This window comes from Carassius gibelio, chromosome B19 (assembly GCF_023724105.1).
Source record: "Carassius gibelio isolate Cgi1373 ecotype wild population from Czech Republic chromosome B19, carGib1.2-hapl.c, whole genome shotgun sequence".
Taxonomy (NCBI): domain Eukaryota; kingdom Metazoa; phylum Chordata; class Actinopteri; order Cypriniformes; family Cyprinidae; genus Carassius; species Carassius gibelio.
In genome coordinates this window covers 1,990,270-2,016,020 of record NC_068414.1, presented here as the reverse complement: position 1 = coordinate 2,016,020, position 25,751 = coordinate 1,990,270, and the positions used below count along the sequence as shown (strand labels likewise).

Below are 25,751 nucleotides of genomic sequence, written 5' to 3'. Positions count from 1 at the left end.
AAATGACAGTTAAAGGCATTTCGTTATTGAACTCTTTGATGACATCATTCAGCTAAGTTCAGTTTAAATAGTATCTGTGCAATAATTTGCAATCAAGTCAACGATATCGCTGTACATGAAGTGTCCCCAGCTCCGCCTGCCAGAAGCGACAGAGGGAAGAAACCAAAACTCGATCGGTGAAAGGATGGAGAAAAAACCCGGTGAGAAACCAGGCTCAGTCGGGGAGACAGTTCTCCCCTTGTCAGACGAAACCAGTAGATCAGCTCCAGGCTGCAGGAATGTCAGACTGTGCAGAAGAATCATCTGTTTCCTGTGGTCTTGTCCAGGTGGTCTTTACAAGGGATTTGTATCTGCGGCTCATCTAGTTGTCACGGTCTCCGCTGTGTTTCTGGGCCATAGAGGTCCTTTCTAGGTGTTGATCCACCATCTTCTCTGGATACGGACTGGATCCGGGTGACTGAAGCGGATACAGACTGGATCTGGTGGCTACGGTGACCTCGGAATAAGGGATTTCTTTAAAAGACTTTTTTTTTCATATAAGATTTTATCCAACTTTTCAGATAGAGGCATGAGAAAGAGATTGCCTTGATTGGGCTTTTGGTTATTATAGGCACTCTCTGCGTTTGACCACTTCGTGTTTATTTAGCCGGATGGGAAGGCAGCGCTTTCTTGTACGTGACGGGATGCAAATTCTTGAAGGCTCTCTTTAGTGACGGGTCCAAACAAAGATCTCATCTGCTCCTCTAGCCCTATCGGCGACTCGTGCACTTCGAGCCTTCTTAGTGACGGCGCAAGTTGCTGACTGCTGACTGCGTTGGTGGTATAGTGGTGAGCATAGCTGCCTTCCAAGCAGTTGACCCGGATTCGATTCCCGGCCAACGCATATCCTTTGGCTCGGGCTGACGTCGAAGCAGAACTCCCTCTGTGACCTGTGCCTCCACCCAAAACTTTTGGATGGAATAATTTCGGATGGACCCATCATTAGCTGAAGTCGCATAACACTTGCAACACTACCGGTAGCAGGGGTCATTGTTTGGACTCTTTTTTTTTTTTTTTTTTTTTTTTAATTGCGCTTTAAACAAAAAGTATTGTGTCAATGCAACTGAACAACATTTATTAGGAACACAGTGCGTCAATAAAGCTACTGACTTCCGCCTGCGTTGGTGGTATAGTGGTGAGCATAGCTGCCTTCCAAGCAGTTGACCCGGGTTCGATTCCCGGCCAACGCATGTCCTTTGGCTCGGGCTGACGTCGAAGGAGAACTCCTTCTGTGACCTGCGACTCCAACCAAACATTTTGGATGGATCATTCGGAAGACGAAAAGAACCAGCTCTCCCCGTCGGGGAATCGAACCCCGGTCTTCCGCGTGACAGGCGGAGATACTGTCCACTATACTAACGAGGAGCCGTGCATGCTGCCGTTTCTCCCCCAACTGACGGCACTGCACTGACATAACTAAACAATGCATGGCTTCTTCTGACGCAGACCCAGCCCTAGCACCGTAAAATTTCTGATGGACCCATCATTTGCTGAAGTCGCATAACACTTGGAACACTACCCGTAGCAGGGGTCATTGTTTGGACTCTTTTTTTTTTTTTTTTTTTTTTAAATTGCGCTTTAAACAGAAAGTATTGCGTCAATGCAACTGAACAACATTAATTAGGAACACAGTGCGTCAAAAAGCAAAATGACAGTTAAAGGCATTTCGTTATTGAACTCTTTGATGACATCATTCAGCTAAGTTCAGTTTAAATAGTATCTGTGCAATAATTTGCAATCAAGTCAACGATATCGCTGTACATGAAGTGTCCCCAGCTCCGCCTGCCAGAAGCGACAGAGGCAAGAAACCAAAACTCGATCGGTGAAAGGATGGAGAAAAAACCCGGTGAGAAACCAGGCTCAGTCGGGGAGACAGTTCTCCCCTTGTCAGACGAAACCAGTAGATCAGCTCCAGGCTGCAGGAATGTCAGACTGTGCAGAAGAATCATCTGTTTCCTGTGGTCTTGTCCAGGTGGTCTTTACAAGGGATTTGTATCTGCGGCTCATCTAGTTGTCACGGTCTCCGCTGTGTTTCTGGGCCATAGAGGTCCTTTCTAGGTGTTGATCCACCATCTTCTCTGGATACGGACTGGATCCGGGTGACTGAAGCGGATACAGACTGGATCTGGTGGCTACGGTGACCTCGGAATAAGGGATTTCTTTAAAAGACTTTTTTTTTCATATAAGATTTTATCCAACTTTTCAGATAGAGGCATGAGAAAGAGATTGCCTTGATTGGGCTTTTGGTTATTATAGGCACTCTCTGCGTTTGACCACTTCGTGTTTATTTAGCCGGATGGGAAGGCAGCGCTTTCTTGTACGTGACGGGATGCAAATTCTTGAAGGCTCTCTTTAGTGACGGGTCCAAACAAAGATCTCATCTGCTCCTCTAGCCCTATCGGCGACTCGTGCACTTCGAGCCTTCTTAGTGACGGCGCAAGTTGCTGACTGCTGACTGCGTTGGTGGTATAGTGGTGAGCATAGCTGCCTTCCAAGCAGTTGGAGAGAGCAGTGCGCATGTCCTTTGGCTCGGGCTGACGTCGAAGCAGAACTCCCTCTGTGACCTGTGCCTCCACCCAAAATTTTGGATGGAATAATTTCGGATGGACCCATCATTAGCTGAAGTCGCATAACACTTGCAACACTACCCGTAGCAGGGGTCATTGTTTGGACTCTTTTTTTTTTTTTTTTTTTTTTAATTGCGCTTTAAACAAAAAGTATTGTGTCAATGCAACTGAACAACATTTATTAGGAACACAGTGCGTCAATAAAGCTACTGACTTCCGCCTGCGTTGGTGGTATAGTGGTGAGCATAGCTGCCTTCCAAGCAGTTGACCCGGGTTCGATTCCCGGCCAACGCATGTCCTTTGGCTCGGGCTGACGTCGAAGCAGAACTCCTTCTGTGACCTGCGACTCCAACCAAACATTTTGGATGGATCATTCGGAAGACGAAAAGAACCAGCTCTCCCCGTCGGGGAATCGAACCCCGGTCTTCCGCGTGACAGGCGGAGATACTGTCCACTATACTAACGAGGAGCCGTGCATGCTGCCGTTTCTCCCCCAACTGACGGCACTGCACTGACATAACTAAACAATGCATGGCTTCTTCTGACGCAGACCCAGCCCTAGCACCGTAAAATTTCTGATGGACCCATCATTAGCTGAAGTCGCATAACACTTGGAACACTACCCGTAGCAGGGGTCATTGTTTGGACTCTTTTTTTTTTTTAAATTGCGCTTTAAACAAAAAGTATTGCGTCAATGCAACTGAACAACATTAATTAGGAACACAGTGCGTCAAAAAGCAAAATGACAGTTAAAGGCATTTCGTTATTGAACTCTTTGATGACATCATTCAGCTAAGTTCAGTTTAAATAGTATCTGTGCAATAATTTGCAATCAAGTCAACGATATCGCTGTACATGAAGTGTCCCCAGCTCCGCCTGCCAGAAGCGACAGAGGGAAGAAACCAAAACTCGATCGGTGAAAGGATGGAGAAAAAACCCGGTGAGAAACCAGGCTCAGTCGGGGAGACAGTTCTCCCCTTGTCAGACGAAACCAGTAGATCAGCTCCAGGCTGCAGGAATGTCAGACTGTGCAGAAGAATCATCTGTTTCCTGTGGTCTTGTCCAGGTGGTCTTTACAAGGGATTTGTATCTGCGGCTCATCTAGTTGTCACGGTCTCCGCTGTGTTTCTGGGCCATAGAGGTCCTTTCTAGGTGTTGATCCACCATCTTCTCTGGATACGGACTGGATCCGGGTGACTGAAGCGGATACAGACTGGATCTGGTGGCTACGGTGACCTCGGAATAAGGGATTTCTTTAAAAGACTTTTTTTTTCATATAAGATTTTATCCAACTTTTCAGATAGAGGCATGAGAAAGAGATTGCCTTGATTGGGCTTTTGGTTATTATAGGCACTCTCTGCGTTTGACCACTTCGTGTTTATTTAGCCGGATGGGAAGGCAGCGCTTTCTTGTACGTGACGGGATGCAAATTCTTGAAGGCTCTCTTTAGTGACGGGTCCAAACAAAGATCTCATCTGCTCCTCTAGCCCTATCGGCGACTCGTGCACTTCGAGCCTTCTTAGTGACGGCGCAAGTTGCTGACTGCTGACTGCGTTGGTGGTATAGTGGTGAGCATAGCTGCCTTCCAAGCAGTTGACCCGGATTCGATTCCCGGCCAACGCATATCCTTTGGCTCGGGCTGACGTCGAAGCAGAACTCCCTCTGTGACCTGTGCCTCCACCCAAAACTTTTGGATGGAATAATTTCGGATGGACCCATCATTAGCTGAAGTCGCATAACACTTGCAACACTACCGGTAGCAGGGGTCATTGTTTGGACTCTTTTTTTTTTTTTTTTTTTTTTTTAATTGCGCTTTAAACAAAAAGTATTGTGTCAATGCAACTGAACAACATTTATTAGGAACACAGTGCGTCAATAAAGCTACTGACTTCCGCCTGCGTTGGTGGTATAGTGGTGAGCATAGCTGCCTTCCAAGCAGTTGACCCGGGTTCGATTCCCGGCCAACGCATGTCCTTTGGCTCGGGCTGACGTCGAAGCAGAACTCCTTCTGTGACCTGCGACTCCAACCAAACATTTTGGATGGATCATTCGGAAGACGAAAAGAACCAGCTCTCCCCGTCGGGGAATCGAACCCCGGTCTTCCGCGTGACAGGCGGAGATACTGTCCACTATACTAACGAGGAGCCGTGCATGCTGCCGTTTCTCCCCCAACTGACGGCACTGCACTGACATAACTAAACAATGCATGGCTTCTTCTGACGCAGACCCAGCCCTAGCACCGTAAAATTTCTGATGGACCCATCATTTGCTGAAGTCGCATAACACTTGGAACACTACCCGTAGCAGGGGTCATTGTTTGGACTCTTTTTTTTTTTTTTTTTTTTTAAATTGCGCTTTAAACAGAAAGTATTGCGTCAATGCAACTGAACAACATTAATTAGGAACACAGTGCGTCAAAAAGCAAAATGACAGTTAAAGGCATTTCGTTATTGAACTCTTTGATGACATCATTCAGCTAAGTTCAGTTTAAATAGTATCTGTGCAATAATTTGCAATCAAGTCAACGATATCGCTGTACATGAAGTGTCCCCAGCTCCGCCTGCCAGAAGCGACAGAGGCAAGAAACCAAAACTCGATCGGTGAAAGGATGGAGAAAAAACCCGGTGAGAAACCAGGCTCAGTCGGGGAGACAGTTCTCCCCTTGTCAGACGAAACCAGTAGATCAGCTCCAGGCTGCAGGAATGTCAGACTGTGCAGAAGAATCATCTGTTTCCTGTGGTCTTGTCCAGGTGGTCTTTACAAGGGATTTGTATCTGCGGCTCATCTAGTTGTCACGGTCTCCGCTGTGTTTCTGGGCCATAGAGGTCCTTTCTAGGTGTTGATCCACCATCTTCTCTGGATACGGACTGGATCCGGGTGACTGAAGCGGATACAGACTGGATCTGGTGGCTACGGTGACCTCGGAATAAGGGATTTCTTTAAAAGACTTTTTTTTTCATATAAGATTTTATCCAACTTTTCAGATAGAGGCATGAGAAAGAGATTGCCTTGATTGGGCTTTTGGTTATTATAGGCACTCTCTGCGTTTGACCACTTCGTGTTTATTTAGCCGGATGGGAAGGCAGCGCTTTCTTGTACGTGACGGGATGCAAATTCTTGAAGGCTCTCTTTAGTGACGGGTCCAAACAAAGATCTCATCTGCTCCTCTAGCCCTATCGGCGACTCGTGCACTTCGAGCCTTCTTAGTGACGGCGCAAGTTGCTGACTGCTGACTGCGTTGGTGGTATAGTGGTGAGCATAGCTGCCTTCCAAGCAGTTGGAGAGAGCAGTGCGCATGTCCTTTGGCTCGGGCTGACGTCGAAGCAGAACTCCCTCTGTGACCTGTGCCTCCACCCAAAATTTTGGATGGAATAATTTCGGATGGACCCATCATTAGCTGAAGTCGCATAACACTTGCAACACTACCCGTAGCAGGGGTCATTGTTTGGACTCTTTTTTTTTTTTTTTTTTTTTTAATTGCGCTTTAAACAAAAAGTATTGTGTCAATGCAACTGAACAACATTTATTAGGAACACAGTGCGTCAATAAAGCTACTGACTTCCGCCTGCGTTGGTGGTATAGTGGTGAGCATAGCTGCCTTCCAAGCAGTTGACCCGGGTTCGATTCCCGGCCAACGCATGTCCTTTGGCTCGGGCTGACGTCGAAGCAGAACTCCTTCTGTGACCTGCGACTCCAACCAAACATTTTGGATGGATCATTCGGAAGACGAAAAGAACCAGCTCTCCCCGTCGGGGAATCGAACCCCGGTCTTCCGCGTGACAGGCGGAGATACTGTCCACTATACTAACGAGGAGCCGTGCATGCTGCCGTTTCTCCCCCAACTGACGGCACTGCACTGACATAACTAAACAATGCATGGCTTCTTCTGACGCAGACCCAGCCCTAGCACCGTAAAATTTCTGATGGACCCATCATTAGCTGAAGTCGCATAACACTTGGAACACTACCCGTAGCAGGGGTCATTGTTTGGACTCTTTTTTTTTTTTAATTGCGCTTTAAACAAAAAGTATTGCGTCAATGCAACTGAACAACATTAATTAGGAACACAGTGCGTCAAAAAGCAAAATGACAGTTAAAGGCATTTCGTTATTGAACTCTTTGATGACATCATTCAGCTAAGTTCAGTTTAAATAGTATCTGTGCAATAATTTGCAATCAAGTCAACGATATCGCTGTACATGAAGTGTCCCCAGCTCCGCCTGCCAGAAGCGACAGAGGGAAGAAACCAAAACTCGATCGGTGAAAGGATGGAGAAAAAACCCGGTGAGAAACCAGGCTCAGTCGGGGAGACAGTTCTCCCCTTGTCAGACGAAACCAGTAGATCAGCTCCAGGCTGCAGGAATGTCAGACTGTGCAGAAGAATCATCTGTTTCCTGTGGTCTTGTCCAGGTGGTCTTTACAAGGGATTTGTATCTGTGGCTCATCTAGTTGTCACGGTCTCCGCTGTGTTTCTGGGCCATAGAGGTCCTTTCTAGGTGTTGATCCACCATCTTCTCTGGATACGGACTGGATCCGGGTGACTGAAGCGGATACAGACTGGATCTGGTGGCTACGGTGACCTCGGAATAAGGGATTTCTTTAAAAGACTTTTTTTTTCATATAAGATTTTATCCAACTTTTCAGATAGAGGCATGAGAAAGAGATTGCCTTGATTGGGCTTTTGGTTATTGGTGGACCGAGAGGACTTTTTTGAGTTTTACTCCTCCCTTTTGGAGTGGGGGGGGGGGGGGGGGGGGTGCTGACTAAACACATGTGGGCAGGCATTGTCACCCTTGATGACCCTTGGCGAGCGTAGTAGTTTAACAGAGGCAGCGCACAGGCCCGAGGGTTTGGAGACACAGCTCGAGTTTCTCTTCATTGTCGCATAAATCTTTCGCCTTTTACTAAAGATTTCCGTGGAGGGGAACTTTTGCGAGTGACCTGTATTTTTGGGTGCTCTGCTCACAGCAGAGCTACATCGAAATGTCAAGAGCAGAATCAGTTTGACCGTCCGGCAGCATGCTGCGAGAGGGCTTGCCACTGGTCATCGTCTGAATAGGCACTCTCTGCGTTTGACCACTTCGTGTTTATTTAGCCGGATGGGAAGGCAGCGCTTTCTTGTACGTGACGGGATGCAAATTCTTGAAGGCTCTCTTTAGTGACGGGTCCAAACAAAGATCTCATCTGCTCCTCTAGCCCTATCGGCGACTCGTGCACTTCGAGCCTTCTTAGTGACGGCGCAAGTTGCTGACTGCTGACTGCGTTGGTGGTATAGTGGTGAGCATAGCTGCCTTCCAAGCAGTTGACCCGGATTCGATTCCCGGCCAACGCATATCCTTTGGCTCGGGCTGACGTCGAAGCAGAACTCCCTCTGTGACCTGTGCCTCCACCCAAAACTTTTGGATGGAATAATTTCGGATGGACCCATCATTAGCTGAAGTCGCATAACACTTGCAACACTACCGGTAGCAGGGGTCATTGTTTGGACTCTTTTTTTTTTTTTTTTTTTTTAATTGCGCTTTAAACAAAAAGTATTGTGTCAATGCAACTGAACAACATTTATTAGGAACACAGTGCGTCAATAAAGCTACTGACTTCCGCCTGCGTTGGTGGTATAGTGGTGAGCATAGCTGCCTTCCAAGCAGTTGACCCGGGTTCGATTCCCGGCCAACGCATGTCCTTTGGCTCGGGCTGACGTCGAAGCAGAACTCCTTCTGTGACCTGCGACTCCAACCAAACATTTTGGATGGATCATTCGGAAGACGAAAAGAACCAGCTCTCCCCGTCGGGGAATCGAAACCCGGTCTTCCGCGTGACAGGCGGAGATACTGTCCACTATACTAACGAGGAGCCGTGCATGCTGCCGTTTCTCCCCCAACTGACGGCACTGCACTGACATAACTAAACAATGCATGGCTTCTTCTGACGCAGTCCCAGCCCTAGCACCGTAAAATTTCTGATGGACCCATCATTAGCTGAAGTCGCATAACACTTGGAACACTACCCGTAGCAGGGGTCATTGTTTGGACTCTTTTTTTTTTTTTTTTTTTTTTTAAATTGCGCTTTAAACAAAAAGTATTGCGTCAATGCAACTGAACAACATTAATTAGGAACACAGTGCGTCAAAAAGCAAAATGACAGTTAAAGGCATTTCGTTATTGAACTCTTTGATGACATCATTCAGCTAAGTTCAGTTTAAATAGTATCTGTGCAATAATTTGCAATCAAGTCAACGATATCGCTGTACTTGAAGTGTCCCCAGCTCCGCCTGCCAGAAGCGACAGAGGCAAGAAACCAAAACTCGATCGGTGAAAGGATGGAGAAAAAACCCGGTGAGAAACCAGGCTCAGTCGGGGAGAAAGTTCTCCCCTTGTCAGACGAAACCAGTAGATCAGCTCCAGGCTGCAGGAATGTCAGACTGTGCAGAAGAATCATCTGTTTCCTGTGGTCTTGTCCAGGTGGTCTTTACAAGGGATTTGTATCTGCGGCTCATCTAGTTGTCACGGTCTCCGCTGTGTTTCTGGGCCATAGAGGTCCTTTCTAGGTGTTGATCCACCATCTTCTCTGGATACGGACTGGATCCGGGTGACTGAAGCGGATACAGACTGGATCTGGTGGCTACGGTGACCTCGGAATAAGGGATTTCTTTAAAAGACTTTTTTTTTCATATAAGATTTTATCCAACTTTTCAGATAGAGGCATGAGAAAGAGATTGCCTTGATTGGGCTTTTGGTTATTATAGGCACTCTCTGCGTTTGACCACTTCGTGTTTATTTAGCCGGATGGGAAGGCAGCGCTTTCTTGTACGTGACGGGATGCAAATTCTTGAAGGCTCTCTTTAGTGACGGGTCCAAACAAAGATCTCATCTGCTCCTCTAGCCCTATCGGCGACTCGTGCACTTCGAGCCTTCTTAGTGACGGCGCAAGTTGCTGACTGCTGACTGCGTTGGTGGTATAGTGGTGAGCATAGCTGCCTTCCAAGCAGTTGACCCGGATTCGATTCCCGGCCAACGCATATCCTTTGGCTCGGGCTGACGTCGAAGCAGAACTCCCTCTGTGACCTGTGCCTCCACCCAAAACTTTTGGATGGAATAATTTCGGATGGACCCATCATTAGCTGAAGTCGCATAACACTTGCAACACTACCGGTAGCAGGGGTCATTGTTTGGACTCTTTTTTTTTTTTTTTTTTTTTTTAATTGCGCTTTAAACAAAAAGTATTGTGTCAATGCAACTGAACAACATTTATTAGGAACACAGTGCGTCAATAAAGCTACTGACTTCCGCCTGCGTTGGTGGTATAGTGGTGAGCATAGCTGCCTTCCAAGCAGTTGACCCGGGTTCGATTCCCGGCCAACGCATGTCCTTTGGCTCGGGCTGACGTCGAAGCAGAACTCCTTCTGTGACCTGCGACTCCAACCAAACATTTTGGATGGATCATTCGGAAGACGAAAAGAACCAGCTCTCCCCGTCGGGGAATCGAACCCCGGTCTTCCGCGTGACAGGCGGAGATACTGTCCACTATACTAACGAGGAGCCGTGCATGCTGCCGTTTCTCCCCCAACTGACGGCACTGCACTGACATAACTAAACAATGCATGGCTTCTTCTGACGCAGTCCCAGCCCTAGCACCGTAAAATTTCTGATGGACCCATCATTAGCTGAAGTCGCATAACACTTGGAACACTACCCGTAGCAGGGGTCATTGTTTGGACTCTTTTTTTTTTTTTTTTTTTTTTTAAATTGCGCTTTAAACAAAAAGTATTGCGTCAATGCAACTGAACAACATTAATTAGGAACACAGTGCGTCAAAAAGCAAAATGACAGTTAAAGGCATTTCGTTATTGAACTCTTTGATGACATCATTCAGCTAAGTTCAGTTTAAATAGTATCTGTGCAATAATTTGCAATCAAGTCAACGATATCGCTGTACTTGAAGTGTCCCCAGCTCCGCCTGCCAGAAGCGACAGAGGCAAGAAACCAAAACTCGATCGGTGAAAGGATGGAGAAAAAACCCGGTGAGAAACCAGGCTCAGTCGGGGAGAAAGTTCTCCCCTTGTCAGACGAAACCAGTAGATCAGCTCCAGGCTGCAGGAATGTCAGACTGTGCAGAAGAATCATCTGTTTCCTGTGGTCTTGTCCAGGTGGTCTTTACAAGGGATTTGTATCTGCGGCTCATCTAGTTGTCACGGTCTCCGCTGTGTTTCTGGGCCATAGAGGTCCTTTCTAGGTGTTGATCCACCATCTTCTCTGGATACGGACTGGATCCGGGTGACTGAAGCGGATACAGACTGGATCTGGTGGCTACGGTGACCTCGGAATAAGGGATTTCTTTAAAAGACTTTTTTTTTCATATAAGATTTTATCCAACTTTTCAGATAGAGGCATGAGAAAGAGATTGCCTTGATTGGGCTTTTGGTTATTATAGGCACTCTCTGCGTTTGACCACTTCGTGTTTATTTAGCCGGATGGGAAGGCAGCGCTTTCTTGTACGTGACGGGATGCAAATTCTTGAAGGCTCTCTTTAGTGACGGGTCCAAACAAAGATCTCATCTGCTCCTCTAGCCCTATCGGCGACTCGTGCACTTCGAGCCTTCTTAGTGACGGCGCAAGTTGCTGACTGCTGACTGCGTTGGTGGTATAGTGGTGAGCATAGCTGCCTTCCAAGCAGTTGACCCGGATTCGATTCCCGGCCAACGCATATCCTTTGGCTCGGGCTGACGTCGAAGCAGAACTCCCTCTGTGACCTGTGCCTCCACCCAAAACTTTTGGATGGAATAATTTCGGATGGACCCATCATTAGCTGAAGTCGCATAACACTTGCAACACTACCGGTAGCAGGGGTCATTGTTTGGACTCTTTTTTTTTTTTTTTTTTTTTTTAATTGCGCTTTAAACAAAAAGTATTGTGTCAATGCAACTGAACAACATTTATTAGGAACACAGTGCGTCAATAAAGCTACTGACTTCCGCCTGCGTTGGTGGTATAGTGGTGAGCATAGCTGCCTTCCAAGCAGTTGACCCGGGTTCGATTCCCGGCCAACGCATGTCCTTTGGCTCGGGCTGACGTCGAAGCAGAACTCCTTCTGTGACCTGCGACTCCAACCAAACATTTTGGATGGATCATTCGGAAGACGAAAAGAACCAGCTCTCCCCGTCGGGGAATCGAACCCCGGTCTTCCGCGTGACAGGCGGAGATACTGTCCACTATACTAACGAGGAGCCGTGCATGCTGCCGTTTCTCCCCCAACTGACGGCACTGCACTGACATAACTAAACAATGCATGGCTTCTTCTGACGCAGACCCAGCCCTAGCACCGTAAAATTTCTGATGGACCCATCATTTGCTGAAGTCGCATAACAATTGGAACACTACCCGTAGCAGGGGTCATTGTTTGGACTCTTTTTTTTTTTTTTTTTTTTTAAATTGCGCTTTAAACAAAAAGTATTGCGTCAATGCAACTGAACAACATTAATTAGGAACACAGTGCGTCAAAAAGCAAAATGACAGTTAAAGGCATTTCGTTATTGAACTCTTTGATGACATCATTCAGCTAAGTTCAGTTTAAATAGTATCTGTGCAATAATTTGCAATCAAGTCAACGATATCGCTGTACATGAAGTGTCCCCAGCTCCGCCTGCCAGAAGCGACAGAGGCAAGAAACCAAAACTCGATCGGTGAAAGGATGGAGAAAAAACCCGGTGAGAAACCAGGCTCAGTCGGGGAGACAGTTCTCCCCTTGTCAGACGAAACCAGTAGATCAGCTCCAGGCTGCAGGAATGTCAGACTGTGCAGAAGAATCATCTGTTTCCTGTGGTCTTGTCCAGGTGGTCTTTACAAGGGATTTGTATCTGCGGCTCATCTAGTTGTCACGGTCTCCGCTGTGTTTCTGGGCCATAGAGGTCCTTTCTAGGTGTTGATCCACCATCTTCTCTGGATACGGACTGGATCCGGGTGACTGAAGCGGATACAGACTGGATCTGGTGGCTACGGTGACCTCGGAATAAGGGATTTCTTTAAAAGACTTTTTTTTTCATATAAGATTTTATCCAACTTTTCAGATAGAGGCATGAGAAAGAGATTGCCTTGATTGGGCTTTTGGTTATTATAGGCACTCTCTGCGTTTGACCACTTCGTGTTTATTTAGCCGGATGGGAAGGCAGCGCTTTCTTGTACGTGACGGGATGCAAATTCTTGAAGGCTCTCTTTAGTGACGGGTCCAAACAAAGATCTCATCTGCTCCTCTAGCCCTATCGGCGACTCGTGCACTTCGAGCCTTCTTAGTGACGGCGCAAGTTGCTGACTGCTGACTGCGTTGGTGGTATAGTGGTGAGCATAGCTGCCTTCCAAGCAGTTGACCCGGATTCGATTCCCGGCCAACGCATATCCTTTGGCTCGGGCTGACGTCGAAGCAGAACTCCCTCTGTGACCTGTGCCTCCACCCAAAACTTTTGGATGGAATAATTTCGGATGGACCCATCATTAGCTGAAGTCGCATAACACTTGCAACACTACCGGTAGCAGGGGTCATTGTTTGGACTCTTTTTTTTTTTTTTTTTTTTTTTAATTGCGCTTTAAACAAAAAGTATTGTGTCAATGCAACTGAACAACATTTATTAGGAACACAGTGCGTCAATAAAGCTACTGACTTCCGCCTGCGTTGGTGGTATAGTGGTGAGCATAGCTGCCTTCCAAGCAGTTGACCCGGGTTCGATTCCCGGCCAACGCATGTCCTTTGGCTCGGGCTGACGTCGAAGCAGAACTCCTTCTGTGACCTGCGACTCCAACCAAACATTTTGGATGGATCATTCGGAAGACGAAAAGAACCAGCTCTCCCCGTCGGGGAATCGAACCCCGGTCTTCCGCGTGACAGGCGGAGATACTGTCCACTATACTAACGAGGAGCCGTGCATGCTGCCGTTTCTCCCCCAACTGACGGCACTGCACTGACATAACTAAACAATGCATGGCTTCTTCTGACGCAGTCCCAGCCCTAGCACCGTAAAATTTCTGATGGACCCATCATTAGCTGAAGTCGCATAACACTTGGAACACTACCCGTAGCAGGGGTCATTGTTTGGACTCTTTTTTTTTTTTTTTTTTTTTTTAAATTGCGCTTTAAACAAAAAGTATTGCGTCAATGCAACTGAACAACATTAATTAGGAACACAGTGCGTCAAAAAGCAAAATGACAGTTAAAGGCATTTCGTTATTGAACTCTTTGATGACATCATTCAGCTAAGTTCAGTTTAAATAGTATCTGTGCAATAATTTGCAATCAAGTCAACGATATCGCTGTACTTGAAGTGTCCCCAGCTCCGCCTGCCAGAAGCGACAGAGGCAAGAAACCAAAACTCGATCGGTGAAAGGATGGAGAAAAAACCCGGTGAGAAACCAGGCTCAGTCGGGGAGAAAGTTCTCCCCTTGTCAGACGAAACCAGTAGATCAGCTCCAGGCTGCAGGAATGTCAGACTGTGCAGAAGAATCATCTGTTTCCTGTGGTCTTGTCCAGGTGGTCTTTACAAGGGATTTGTATCTGCGGCTCATCTAGTTGTCACGGTCTCCGCTGTGTTTCTGGGCCATAGAGGTCCTTTCTAGGTGTTGATCCACCATCTTCTCTGGATACGGACTGGATCCGGGTGACTGAAGCGGATACAGACTGGATCTGGTGGCTACGGTGACCTCGGAATAAGGGATTTCTTTAAAAGACTTTTTTTTTCATATAAGATTTTATCCAACTTTTCAGATAGAGGCATGAGAAAGAGATTGCCTTGATTGGGCTTTTGGTTATTATAGGCACTCTCTGCGTTTGACCACTTCGTGTTTATTTAGCCGGATGGGAAGGCAGCGCTTTCTTGTACGTGACGGGATGCAAATTCTTGAAGGCTCTCTTTAGTGACGGGTCCAAACAAAGATCTCATCTGCTCCTCTAGCCCTATCGGCGACTCGTGCACTTCGAGCCTTCTTAGTGACGGCGCAAGTTGCTGACTGCTGACTGCGTTGGTGGTATAGTGGTGAGCATAGCTGCCTTCCAAGCAGTTGACCCGGATTCGATTCCCGGCCAACGCATATCCTTTGGCTCGGGCTGACGTCGAAGCAGAACTCCCTCTGTGACCTGTGCCTCCACCCAAAACTTTTGGATGGAATAATTTCGGATGGACCCATCATTAGCTGAAGTCGCATAACACTTGCAACACTACCGGTAGCAGGGGTCATTGTTTGGACTCTTTTTTTTTTTTTTTTTTTTTTTAATTGCGCTTTAAACAAAAAGTATTGTGTCAATGCAACTGAACAACATTTATTAGGAACACAGTGCGTCAATAAAGCTACTGACTTCCGCCTGCGTTGGTGGTATAGTGGTGAGCATAGCTGCCTTCCAAGCAGTTGACCCGGGTTCGATTCCCGGCCAACGCATGTCCTTTGGCTCGGGCTGACGTCGAAGCAGAACTCCTTCTGTGACCTGCGACTCCAACCAAACATTTTGGATGGATCATTCGGAAGACGAAAAGAACCAGCTCTCCCCGTCGGGGAATCGAACCCCGGTCTTCCGCGTGACAGGCGGAGATACTGTCCACTATACTAACGAGGAGCCGTGCATGCTGCCGTTTCTCCCCCAACTGACGGCACTGCACTGACATAACTAAACAATGCATGGCTTCTTCTGACGCAGACCCAGCCCTAGCACCGTAAAATTTCTGATGGACCCATCATTTGCTGAAGTCGCATAACAATTGGAACACTACCCGTAGCAGGGGTCATTGTTTGGACTCTTTTTTTTTTTTTTTTTTTTTAAATTGCGCTTTAAACAAAAAGTATTGCGTCAATGCAACTGAACAACATTAATTAGGAACACAGTGCGTCAAAAAGCAAAATGACAGTTAAAGGCATTTCGTTATTGAACTCTTTGATGACATCATTCAGCTAAGTTCAGTTTAAATAGTATCTGTGCAATAATTTGCAATCAAGTCAACGATATCGCTGTACATGAAGTGTCCCCAGCTCCGCCTGCCAGAAGCGACAGAGGCAAGAAACCAAAACTCGATCGGTGAAAGGATGGAGAAAAAACCCGGTGAGAAACCAGGCTCAGTCGGGGAGACAGTTCTCCCCTTGTCAGACGAAACCAGTAGATCAGCTCCAGGCTGCAGGAATGTCAGACTGTGCAGAAGAATCATCTGTTTCCTGTGGTCTTGTCCAGGTGGTCTTTACAAGGGATTTGTATCTGCGGCTCATCTAGTTGTCACGGTCTCCGCTGTGTTTCTGGGCCATAGAGGTCCTTTCTAGGTGTTGATCCACCATCTTCTCTGGATACGGACTGGATCCGGGTGACTGAAGCGGATACAGACTGGATCTGGTGGCTACGGTGACCTCGGAATAAGGGATTTCTTTAAAAGACTTTTTTTTTCATATAAGATTTTATCCAACTTTTCAGATAGAGGCATGAGAAAGAGATTGCCTTGATTGGGCTTTTGGTTATTATAGGCACTCTCTGCGTTTGACCACTTCGTGTTTATTTAGCCGGATGGGAAGGCAGCGCTTTCTTGTACGTGACGGGATGCAAATTCTTGAAGGCTCTCTTTAGTGACGGGTCCAAACAAAGATCTCATCTGCTCCTCTAGCCCTATCGGCGACTCGTGCACTTCGAGCCTTCTTAGTGACGGCGCAAGTTGCTGACTGCTGACTGCGTTGGTGGTATAGTGGTGAGCATAGCTGCCTTCCAAGCAGTTGGAGAGAGCAGTGCGCATGTCCTTTGGCTCGGGCTGACGTCGAAGCAGAACTCCCTCTGTGACCTGTGCCTCCACCCAAAATTTTGGATGGAATAATTTCGGATGGACCCATCATTAGCTGAAGTCGCATAACACTTGCAACACTACCCGTAGCAGGGGTCATTGTTTGGACTCTTTTTTTTTTTTTTTTTTTTTTAATTGCGCTTTAAACAAAAAGTATTGTGTCAATGCAACTGAACAACATTTATTAGGAACACAGTGCGTCAATAAAGCTACTGACTTCCGCCTGCGTTGGTGGTATAGTGGTGAGCATAGCTGCCTTCCAAGCAGTTGACCCGGGTTCGATTCCCGGCCAACGCATGTCCTTTGGCTCGGGCTGACGTCGAAGCAGAACTCCTTCTGTGACCTGCGACTCCAACCAAACATTTTGGATGGATCATTCGGAAGACGAAAAGAACCAGCTCTCCCCGTCGGGGAATCGAACCCCGGTCTTCCGCGTGACAGGCGGAGATACTGTCCACTATACTAACGAGGAGCCGTGCATGCTGCCGTTTCTCCCCCAACTGACGGCACTGCACTGACATAACTAAACAATGCATGGCTTCTTCTGACGCAGACCCAGCCCTAGCACCGTAAAATTTCTGATGGACCCATCATTAGCTGAAGTCGCATAACACTTGGAACACTACCCGTAGCAGGGGTCATTGTTTGGACTCTTTTTTTTTTTAAATTGCGCTTTAAACAAAAAGTATTGCGTCAATGCAACTGAACAACATTAATTAGGAACACAGTGCGTCAAAAAGCAAAATGACAGTTAAAGGCATTTCGTTATTGAACTCTTTGATGACATCATTCAGCTAAGTTCAGTTTAAATAGTATCTGTGCAATAATTTGCAATCAAGTCAACGATATCGCTGTACATGAAGTGTCCCCAGCTCCGCCTGCCAGAAGCGACAGAGGGAAGAAACCAAAACTCGATCGGTGAAAGGATGGAGAAAAAACCCGGTGAGAAACCAGGCTCAGTCGGGGAGACAGTTCTCCCCTTGTCAGACGAAACCAGTAGATCAGCTCCAGGCTGCAGGAATGTCAGACTGTGCAGAAGAATCATCTGTTTCCTGTGGTCTTGTCCAGGTGGTCTTTACAAGGGATTTGTATCTGCGGCTCATCTAGTTGTCACGGTCTCCGCTGTGTTTCTGGGCCATAGAGGTCCTTTCTAGGTGTTGATCCACCATCTTCTCTGGATACGGACTGGATCCGGGTGACTGAAGCGGATACAGACTGGATCTGGTGGCTACGGTGACCTCGGAATAAGGGATTTCTTTAAAAGACTTTTTTTTTCATATAAGATTTTATCCAACTTTTCAGATAGAGGCATGAGAAAGAGATTGCCTTGATTGGGCTTTTGGTTATTATAGGCACTCTCTGCGTTTGACCACTTCGTGTTTATTTAGCCGGATGGGAAGGCAGCGCTTTCTTGTACGTGACGGGATGCAAATTCTTGAAGGCTCTCTTTAGTGACGGGTCCAAACAAAGATCTCATCTGCTCCTCTAGCCCTATCGGCGACTCGTGCACTTCGAGCCTTCTTAGTGACGGCGCAAGTTGCTGACTGCTGACTGCGTTGGTGGTATAGTGGTGAGCATAGCTGCCTTCCAAGCAGTTGACCCGGATTCGATTCCCGGCCAACGCATATCCTTTGGCTCGGGCTGACGTCGAAGCAGAACTCCCTCTGTGACCTGTGCCTCCACCCAAAACTTTTGGATGGAATAATTTCGGATGGACCCATCATTAGCTGAAGTCGCATAACACTTGCAACACTACCGGTAGCAGGGGTCATTGTTTGGACTCTTTTTTTTTTTTTTTTTTTTTTTTAATTGCGCTTTAAACAAAAAGTATTGTGTCAATGCAACTGAACAACATTTATTAGGAACACAGTGCGTCAATAAAGCTACTGACTTCCGCCTGCGTTGGTGGTATAGTGGTGAGCATAGCTGCCTTCCAAGCAGTTGACCCGGGTTCGATTCCCGGCCAACGCATGTCCTTTGGCTCGGGCTGACGTCGAAGCAGAACTCCTTCTGTGACCTGCGACTCCAACCAAACATTTTGGATGGATCATTCGGAAGACGAAAAGAACCAGCTCTCCCCGTCGGGGAATCGAACCCCGGTCTTCCGCGTGACAGGCGGAGATACTGTCCACTATACTAACGAGGAGCCGTGCATGCTGCCGTTTCTCCCCCAACTGACGGCACTGCACTGACATAACTAAACAATGCATGGCTTCTTCTGACGCAGACCCAGCCCTAGCACCGTAAAATTTCTGATGGACCCATCATTTGCTGAAGTCGCATAACACTTGGAACACTACCCGTAGCAGGGGTCATTGTTTGGACTCTTTTTTTTTTTTTTTTTTTTTTAAATTGCGCTTTAAACAGAAAGTATTGCGTCAATGCAACTGAACAACATTAATTAGGAACACAGTGCGTCAAAAAGCAAAATGACAGTTAAAGGCATTTCGTTATTGAACTCTTTGATGACATCATTCAGCTAAGTTCAGTTTAAATAGTATCTGTGCAATAATTTGCAATCAAGTCAACGATATCGCTGTACATGAAGTGTCCCCAGCTCCGCCTGCCAGAAGCGACAGAGGCAAGAAACCAAAACTCGATCGGTGAAAGGATGGAGAAAAAACCCGGTGAGAAACCAGGCTCAGTCGGGGAGACAGTTCTCCCCTTGTCAGACGAAACCAGTAGATCAGCTCCAGGCTGCAGGAATGTCAGACTGTGCAGAAGAATCATCTGTTTCCTGTGGTCTTGTCCAGGTGGTCTTTACAAGGGATTTGTATCTGCGGCTCATCTAGTTGTCACGGTCTCCGCTGTGTTTCTGGGCCATAGAGGTCCTTTCTAGGTGTTGATCCACCATCTTCTCTGGATACGGACTGGATCCGGGTGACTGAAGCGGATACAGACTGGATCTGGTGGCTACGGTGACCTCGGAATAAGGGATTTCTTTAAAAGACTTTTTTTTTCATATAAGATTTTATCCAACTTTTCAGATAGAGGCATGAGAAAGAGATTGCCTTGATTGGGCTTTTGGTTATTATAGGCACTCTCTGCGTTTGACCACTTCGTGTTTATTTAGCCGGATGGGAAGGCAGCGCTTTCTTGTACGTGACGGGATGCAAATTCTTGAAGGCTCTCTTTAGTGACGGGTCCAAACAAAGATCTCATCTGCTCCTCTAGCCCTATCGGCGACTCGTGCACTTCGAGCCTTCTTAGTGACGGCGCAAGTTGCTGACTGCTGACTGCGTTGGTGGTATAGTGGTGAGCATAGCTGCCTTCCAAGCAGTTGGAGAGAGCAGTGCGCATGTCCTTTGGCTCGGGCTGACGTCGAAGCAGAACTCCCTCTGTGACCTGTGCCTCCACCCAAAATTTTGGATGGAATAATTTCGGATGGACCCATCATTAGCTGAAGTCGCATAACACTTGCAACACTACCCGTAGCAGGGGTCATTGTTTGGACTCTTTTTTTTTTTTTTTTTTTTTTAATTGCGCTTTAAACAAAAAGTATTGTGTCAATGCAACTGAACAACATTTATTAGGAACACAGTGCGTCAATAAAGCTACTGACTTCCGCCTGCGTTGGTGGTATAGTGGTGAGCATAGCTGCCTTCCAAGCAGTTGACCCGGGTTCGATTCCCGGCCAACGCATGTCCTTTGGCTCGGGCTGACGTCGAAGCAGAACTCCTTCTGTGACCTGCGACTCCAACCAAACATTTTGGATGGATCATTCGGAAGACGAAAAGAACCAGCTCTCCCCGTCGGGGAATCGAACCCCGGTCTTCCGCGTGACAGGCGGAGATACTGTCCACTATACTAACGAGGAGCCGTGCATGCTGCCGTTTCTCCCCCAACTGACGGCACTGCACTGACATAACTAAACAATGCATGGCTTCTTCTGACGCAGACCCAGCCCTAGCACCGTAAAATTTCTGATGGACCCATCATTAGCTGAAGTCGCATAACACTTGGAACACTACCCGTAGCAGGGGTCATTGTTTGGACTCTTTTTTTTTTTAAATTGCGCTTTAAACAAAAAGTATTGCGTCAATGCAACTGAACAACATTAATTAGGAACACAGTGCGTCAAAAAGCAAAATGACAGTTAAAGGCATTTCGTTATTGAACTCTTTGATGACATCATTCAGCTAAGTTCAGTTTAAATAGTATCTGTGCAATAATTTGCAATCAAGTCAACGATATCGCTGTACATGAAGTGTCCCCAGCTCCGCCTGCCAGAAGCGACAGAGGGAAGAAACCAAAACTCGATCGGTGAAAGGATGGAGAAAAAACCCGGTGAGAAACCAGGCTCAGTCGGGGAGACAGTTCTCCCCTTGTCAGACGAAACCAGTAGATCAGCTCCAGGCTGCAGGAATGTCAGACTGTGCAGAAGAATCATCTGTTTCCTGTGGTCTTGTCCAGGTGGTCTTTACAAGGGATTTGTATCTGCGGCTCATCTAGTTGTCACGGTCTCCGCTGTGTTTCTGGGCCATAGAGGTCCTTTCTAGGTGTTGATCCACCATCTTCTCTGGATACGGACTGGATCCGGGTGACTGAAGCGGATACAGACTGGATCTGGTGGCTACGGTGACCTCGGAATAAGGGATTTCTTTAAAAGACTTTTTTTTTCATATAAGATTTTATCCAACTTTTCAGATAGAGGCATGAGAAAGAGATTGCCTTGATTGGGCTTTTGGTTATTGGTGGACCGAGAGGACTTTTTTGAGTTTTACTCCTCCCTTTTGGAGTGGGGGGGGGGGGGGGGTGCTGACTAAACACATGTGGGCAGGCATTGTCACCCTTGATGACCCTTGGCGAGCGTAGTAGTTTAACAGAGGCAGCGCACAGGCCCGAGGGTTTGGAGACACAGCTCGAGTTTCTCTTCATTGTCGCATAAATCTTTCGCCTTTTACTAAAGATTTCCGTGGAGGGGAACTTTTGCGAGTGACCTGTATTTTTGGGTGCTCTGCTCACAGCAGAGCTACATCGAAATGTCAAGAGCAGAATCAGTTTGACCGTCCGGCAGCATGCTGCGAGAGGGCTTGCCACTGGTCATCGTCTGAATAGGCACTCTCTGCGTTTGACCACTTCGTGTTTATTTAGCCGGATGGGAAGGCAGCGCTTTCTTGTACGTGACGGGATGCAAATTCTTGAAGGCTCTCTTTAGTGACGGGTCCAAACAAAGATCTCATCTGCTCCTCTAGCCCTATCGGCGACTCGTGCACTTCGAGCCTTCTTAGTGACGGCGCAAGTTGCTGACTGCTGACTGCGTTGGTGGTATAGTGGTGAGCATAGCTGCCTTCCAAGCAGTTGACCCGGATTCGATTCCCGGCCAACGCATATCCTTTGGCTCGGGCTGACGTCGAAGCAGAACTCCCTCTGTGACCTGTGCCTCCACCCAAAACTTTTGGATGGAATAATTTCGGATGGACCCATCATTAGCTGAAGTCGCATAACACTTGCAACACTACCGGTAGCAGGGGTCATTGTTTGGACTCTTTTTTTTTTTTTTTTTTTTTAATTGCGCTTTAAACAAAAAGTATTGTGTCAATGCAACTGAACAACATTTATTAGGAACACAGTGCGTCAATAAAGCTACTGACTTCCGCCTGCGTTGGTGGTATAGTGGTGAGCATAGCTGCCTTCCAAGCAGTTGACCCGGGTTCGATTCCCGGCCAACGCATGTCCTTTGGCTCGGGCTGACGTCGAAGCAGAACTCCTTCTGTGACCTGCGACTCCAACCAAACATTTTGGATGGATCATTCGGAAGACGAAAAGAACCAGCTCTCCCCGTCGGGGAATCGAACCCCGGTCTTCCGCGTGACAGGCGGAGATACTGTCCACTATACTAACGAGGAGCCGTGCATGCTGCCGTTTCTCCCCCAACTGACGGCACTGCACTGACATAACTAAACAATGCATGGCTTCTTCTGACGCAGTCCCAGCCCTAGCACCGTAAAATTTCTGATGGACCCATCATTAGCTGAAGTCGCATAACACTTGGAACACTACCCGTAGCAGGGGTCATTGTTTGGACTCTTTTTTTTTTTTTTTTTTTTTTTAAATTGCGCTTTAAACAAAAAGTATTGCGTCAATGCAACTGAACAACATTAATTAGGAACACAGTGCGTCAAAAAGCAAAATGACAGTTAAAGGCATTTCGTTATTGAACTCTTTGATGACATCATTCAGCTAAGTTCAGTTTAAATAGTATCTGTGCAATAATTTGCAATCAAGTCAACGATATCGCTGTACTTGAAGTGTCCCCAGCTCCGCCTGCCAGAAGCGACAGAGGCAAGAAACCAAAACTCGATCGGTGAAAGGATGGAGAAAAAACCCGGTGAGAAACCAGGCTCAGTCGGGGAGAAAGTTCTCCCCTTGTCAGACGAAACCAGTAGATCAGCTCCAGGCTGCAGGAATGTCAGACTGTGCAGAAGAATCATCTGTTTCCTGTGGTCTTGTCCAGGTGGTCTTTACAAGGGATTTGTATCTGCGGCTCATCTAGTTGTCACGGTCTCCGCTGTGTTTCTGGGCCATAGAGGTCCTTTCTAGGTGTTGATCCACCATCTTCTCTGGATACGGACTGGATCCGGGTGACTGAAGCGGATACAGACTGGATCTGGTGGCTACGGTGACCTCGGAATAAGGGATTTCTTTAAAAGACTTTTTTTTTCATATAAGATTTTATCCAACTTTTCAGATAGAGGCATGAGAAAGAGATTGCCTTGATTGGGCTTTTGGTTATTATAGGCACTCTCTGCGTTTGACCACTTCGTGTTTATTTAGCCGGATGGGAAGGCAGCGCTTTCTTGTACGTGACGGGATGCAAATTCTTGAAGGCTCTCTTTAGTGACGGGTCCAAACAAAGATCTCATCTGCTCCTCTAGCCCTATCGGCGACTCGTGCACTTCGAGCCTTCTTAGTGACGGCGCAAGTTGCTGACTGCTGACTGCGTTGGTGGTATAGTGGTGAGCATAGCTGCCTTCCAAGCAGTTGACCCGGATTCGATTCCCGGCCAACGCATATCCTTTGGCTCGGGCTGACGTCGAAGCAGAACTCCCTCTGTGACCTGTGCCTCCACCCAAAACTTTTGGATGGAATAATTTCGGATGGACCCATCATTAGCTGAAGTCGCATAACACTTGCAACACTACCGGTAGCAGGGGTCATTGTTTGGACTCTTTTTTTTTTTTTTTTTTTTTTTAATTGCGCTTTAAACAAAAAGTATTGTGTCAATGCAACTGAACAACATTTATTAGGAACACAGTGCGTCAATAAAGCTACTGACTTCCGCCTGCGTTGGTGGTATAGTGGTGAGCATAGCTGCCTTCCAAGCAGTTGACCCGGGTTCGATTCCCGGCCAACGCATGTCCTTTGGCTCGGGCTGACGTCGAAGCAGAACTCCTTCTGTGACCTGCGACTCCAACCAAACATTTTGGATGGATCATTCGGAAGACGAAAAGAACCAGCTCTCCCCGTCGGGGAATCGAACCCCGGTCTTCCGCGTGACAGGCGGAGATACTGTCCACTATACTAACGAGGAGCCGTGCATGCTGCCGTTTCTCCCCCAACTGACGGCACTGCACTGACATAACTAAACAATGCATGGCTTCTTCTGACGCAGTCCCAGCCCTAGCACCGTAAAATTTCTGATGGACCCATCATTAGCTGAAGTCGCATAACACTTGGAACACTACCCGTAGCAGGGGTCATTGTTTGGACTCTTTTTTTTTTTTTTTTTTTTTTTAAATTGCGCTTTAAACAAAAAGTATTGCGTCAATGCAACTGAACAACATTAATTAGGAACACAGTGCGTCAAAAAGCAAAATGACAGTTAAAGGCATTTCGTTATTGAACTCTTTGATGACATCATTCAGCTAAGTTCAGTTTAAATAGTATCTGTGCAATAATTTGCAATCAAGTCAACGATATCGCTGTACTTGAAGTGTCCCCAGCTCCGCCTGCCAGAAGCGACAGAGGCAAGAAACCAAAACTCGATCGGTGAAAGGATGGAGAAAAAACCCGGTGAGAAACCAGGCTCAGTCGGGGAGAAAGTTCTCCCCTTGTCAGACGAAACCAGTAGATCAGCTCCAGGCTGCAGGAATGTCAGACTGTGCAGAAGAATCATCTGTTTCCTGTGGTCTTGTCCAGGTGGTCTTTACAAGGGATTTGTATCTGCGGCTCATCTAGTTGTCACGGTCTCCGCTGTGTTTCTGGGCCATAGAGGTCCTTTCTAGGTGTTGATCCACCATCTTCTCTGGATACGGACTGGATCCGGGTGACTGAAGCGGATACAGACTGGATCTGGTGGCTACGGTGACCTCGGAATAAGGGATTTCTTTAAAAGACTTTTTTTTTCATATAAGATTTTATCCAACTTTTCAGATAGAGGCATGAGAAAGAGATTGCCTTGATTGGGCTTTTGGTTATTATAGGCACTCTCTGCGTTTGACCACTTCGTGTTTATTTAGCCGGATGGGAAGGCAGCGCTTTCTTGTACGTGACGGGATGCAAATTCTTGAAGGCTCTCTTTAGTGACGGGTCCAAACAAAGATCTCATCTGCTCCTCTAGCCCTATCGGCGACTCGTGCACTTCGAGCCTTCTTAGTGACGGCGCAAGTTGCTGACTGCTGACTGCGTTGGTGGTATAGTGGTGAGCATAGCTGCCTTCCAAGCAGTTGACCCGGATTCGATTCCCGGCCAACGCATATCCTTTGGCTCGGGCTGACGTCGAAGCAGAACTCCCTCTGTGACCTGTGCCTCCACCCAAAACTTTTGGATGGAATAATTTCGGATGGACCCATCATTAGCTGAAGTCGCATAACACTTGCAACACTACCGGTAGCAGGGGTCATTGTTTGGACTCTTTTTTTTTTTTTTTTTTTTTTTAATTGCGCTTTAAACAAAAAGTATTGTGTCAATGCAACTGAACAACATTTATTAGGAACACAGTGCGTCAATAAAGCTACTGACTTCCGCCTGCGTTGGTGGTATAGTGGTGAGCATAGCTGCCTTCCAAGCAGTTGACCCGGGTTCGATTCCCGGCCAACGCATGTCCTTTGGCTCGGGCTGACGTCGAAGCAGAACTCCTTCTGTGACCTGCGACTCCAACCAAACATTTTGGATGGATCATTCGGAAGACGAAAAGAACCAGCTCTCCCCGTCGGGGAATCGAACCCCGGTCTTCCGCGTGACAGGCGGAGATACTGTCCACTATACTAACGAGGAGCCGTGCATGCTGCCGTTTCTCCCCCAACTGACGGCACTGCACTGACATAACTAAACAATGCATGGCTTCTTCTGACGCAGTCCCAGCCCTAGCACCGTAAAATTTCTGATGGACCCATCATTAGCTGAAGTCGCATAAC

The 25,751-nt window shown here is 47.1% G+C and overlaps 17 non-coding genes across 17 annotated transcripts; all 17 read left to right on the top strand.

Moving 5' to 3' along the window:
• The first annotated feature begins 1,157 nt into the window (after positions 1-1,157).
• trnag-ucc (transfer RNA glycine (anticodon UCC)) lies at positions 1,158-1,229 on the top strand. The gene has a single exon. It is a non-coding gene; the product is annotated as a tRNA-Gly (tRNA).
• A 1,599-nt stretch (positions 1,230-2,828) lies between these two features.
• Positions 2,829-2,900, top strand: trnag-ucc (transfer RNA glycine (anticodon UCC)). The gene has a single exon. It is a non-coding gene; the product is annotated as a tRNA-Gly (tRNA).
• Positions 2,901-4,503: 1,603 nt separating this feature from the next.
• Positions 4,504-4,575, top strand: trnag-ucc (transfer RNA glycine (anticodon UCC)). Its single transcript has one exon. It is a non-coding gene; the product is annotated as a tRNA-Gly (tRNA).
• A 1,598-nt stretch (positions 4,576-6,173) lies between these two features.
• On the top strand, positions 6,174-6,245 carry trnag-ucc (transfer RNA glycine (anticodon UCC)). The gene has a single exon. It is a non-coding gene; the product is annotated as a tRNA-Gly (tRNA).
• A 1,221-nt stretch (positions 6,246-7,466) lies between these two features.
• On the top strand, positions 7,467-7,581 carry LOC127980532 (U5 spliceosomal RNA). Its single transcript, XR_008159551.1, has one exon. It is a non-coding gene; the product is annotated as a U5 spliceosomal RNA (small nuclear RNA).
• Positions 7,582-8,209: 628 nt separating this feature from the next.
• Positions 8,210-8,281, top strand: trnag-ucc (transfer RNA glycine (anticodon UCC)). Its single transcript has one exon. It is a non-coding gene; the product is annotated as a tRNA-Gly (tRNA).
• Positions 8,282-9,894: 1,613 nt separating this feature from the next.
• trnag-ucc (transfer RNA glycine (anticodon UCC)) lies at positions 9,895-9,966 on the top strand. Its single transcript has one exon. It is a non-coding gene; the product is annotated as a tRNA-Gly (tRNA).
• Positions 9,967-11,579: 1,613 nt separating this feature from the next.
• Positions 11,580-11,651, top strand: trnag-ucc (transfer RNA glycine (anticodon UCC)). The gene has a single exon. It is a non-coding gene; the product is annotated as a tRNA-Gly (tRNA).
• A 1,611-nt stretch (positions 11,652-13,262) lies between these two features.
• Positions 13,263-13,334, top strand: trnag-ucc (transfer RNA glycine (anticodon UCC)). Its single transcript has one exon. It is a non-coding gene; the product is annotated as a tRNA-Gly (tRNA).
• Positions 13,335-14,947: 1,613 nt separating this feature from the next.
• Positions 14,948-15,019, top strand: trnag-ucc (transfer RNA glycine (anticodon UCC)). The gene has a single exon. It is a non-coding gene; the product is annotated as a tRNA-Gly (tRNA).
• A 1,598-nt stretch (positions 15,020-16,617) lies between these two features.
• trnag-ucc (transfer RNA glycine (anticodon UCC)) lies at positions 16,618-16,689 on the top strand. Its single transcript has one exon. It is a non-coding gene; the product is annotated as a tRNA-Gly (tRNA).
• A 1,602-nt stretch (positions 16,690-18,291) lies between these two features.
• On the top strand, positions 18,292-18,363 carry trnag-ucc (transfer RNA glycine (anticodon UCC)). Its single transcript has one exon. It is a non-coding gene; the product is annotated as a tRNA-Gly (tRNA).
• A 1,599-nt stretch (positions 18,364-19,962) lies between these two features.
• trnag-ucc (transfer RNA glycine (anticodon UCC)) lies at positions 19,963-20,034 on the top strand. The gene has a single exon. It is a non-coding gene; the product is annotated as a tRNA-Gly (tRNA).
• A 1,217-nt stretch (positions 20,035-21,251) lies between these two features.
• LOC127980531 (U5 spliceosomal RNA) lies at positions 21,252-21,366 on the top strand. The gene has a single exon (XR_008159550.1). It is a non-coding gene; the product is annotated as a U5 spliceosomal RNA (small nuclear RNA).
• Positions 21,367-21,994: 628 nt separating this feature from the next.
• On the top strand, positions 21,995-22,066 carry trnag-ucc (transfer RNA glycine (anticodon UCC)). Its single transcript has one exon. It is a non-coding gene; the product is annotated as a tRNA-Gly (tRNA).
• A 1,613-nt stretch (positions 22,067-23,679) lies between these two features.
• trnag-ucc (transfer RNA glycine (anticodon UCC)) lies at positions 23,680-23,751 on the top strand. The gene has a single exon. It is a non-coding gene; the product is annotated as a tRNA-Gly (tRNA).
• Positions 23,752-25,364: 1,613 nt separating this feature from the next.
• On the top strand, positions 25,365-25,436 carry trnag-ucc (transfer RNA glycine (anticodon UCC)). Its single transcript has one exon. It is a non-coding gene; the product is annotated as a tRNA-Gly (tRNA).
• Positions 25,437-25,751: the final 315 nt, after the last annotated feature.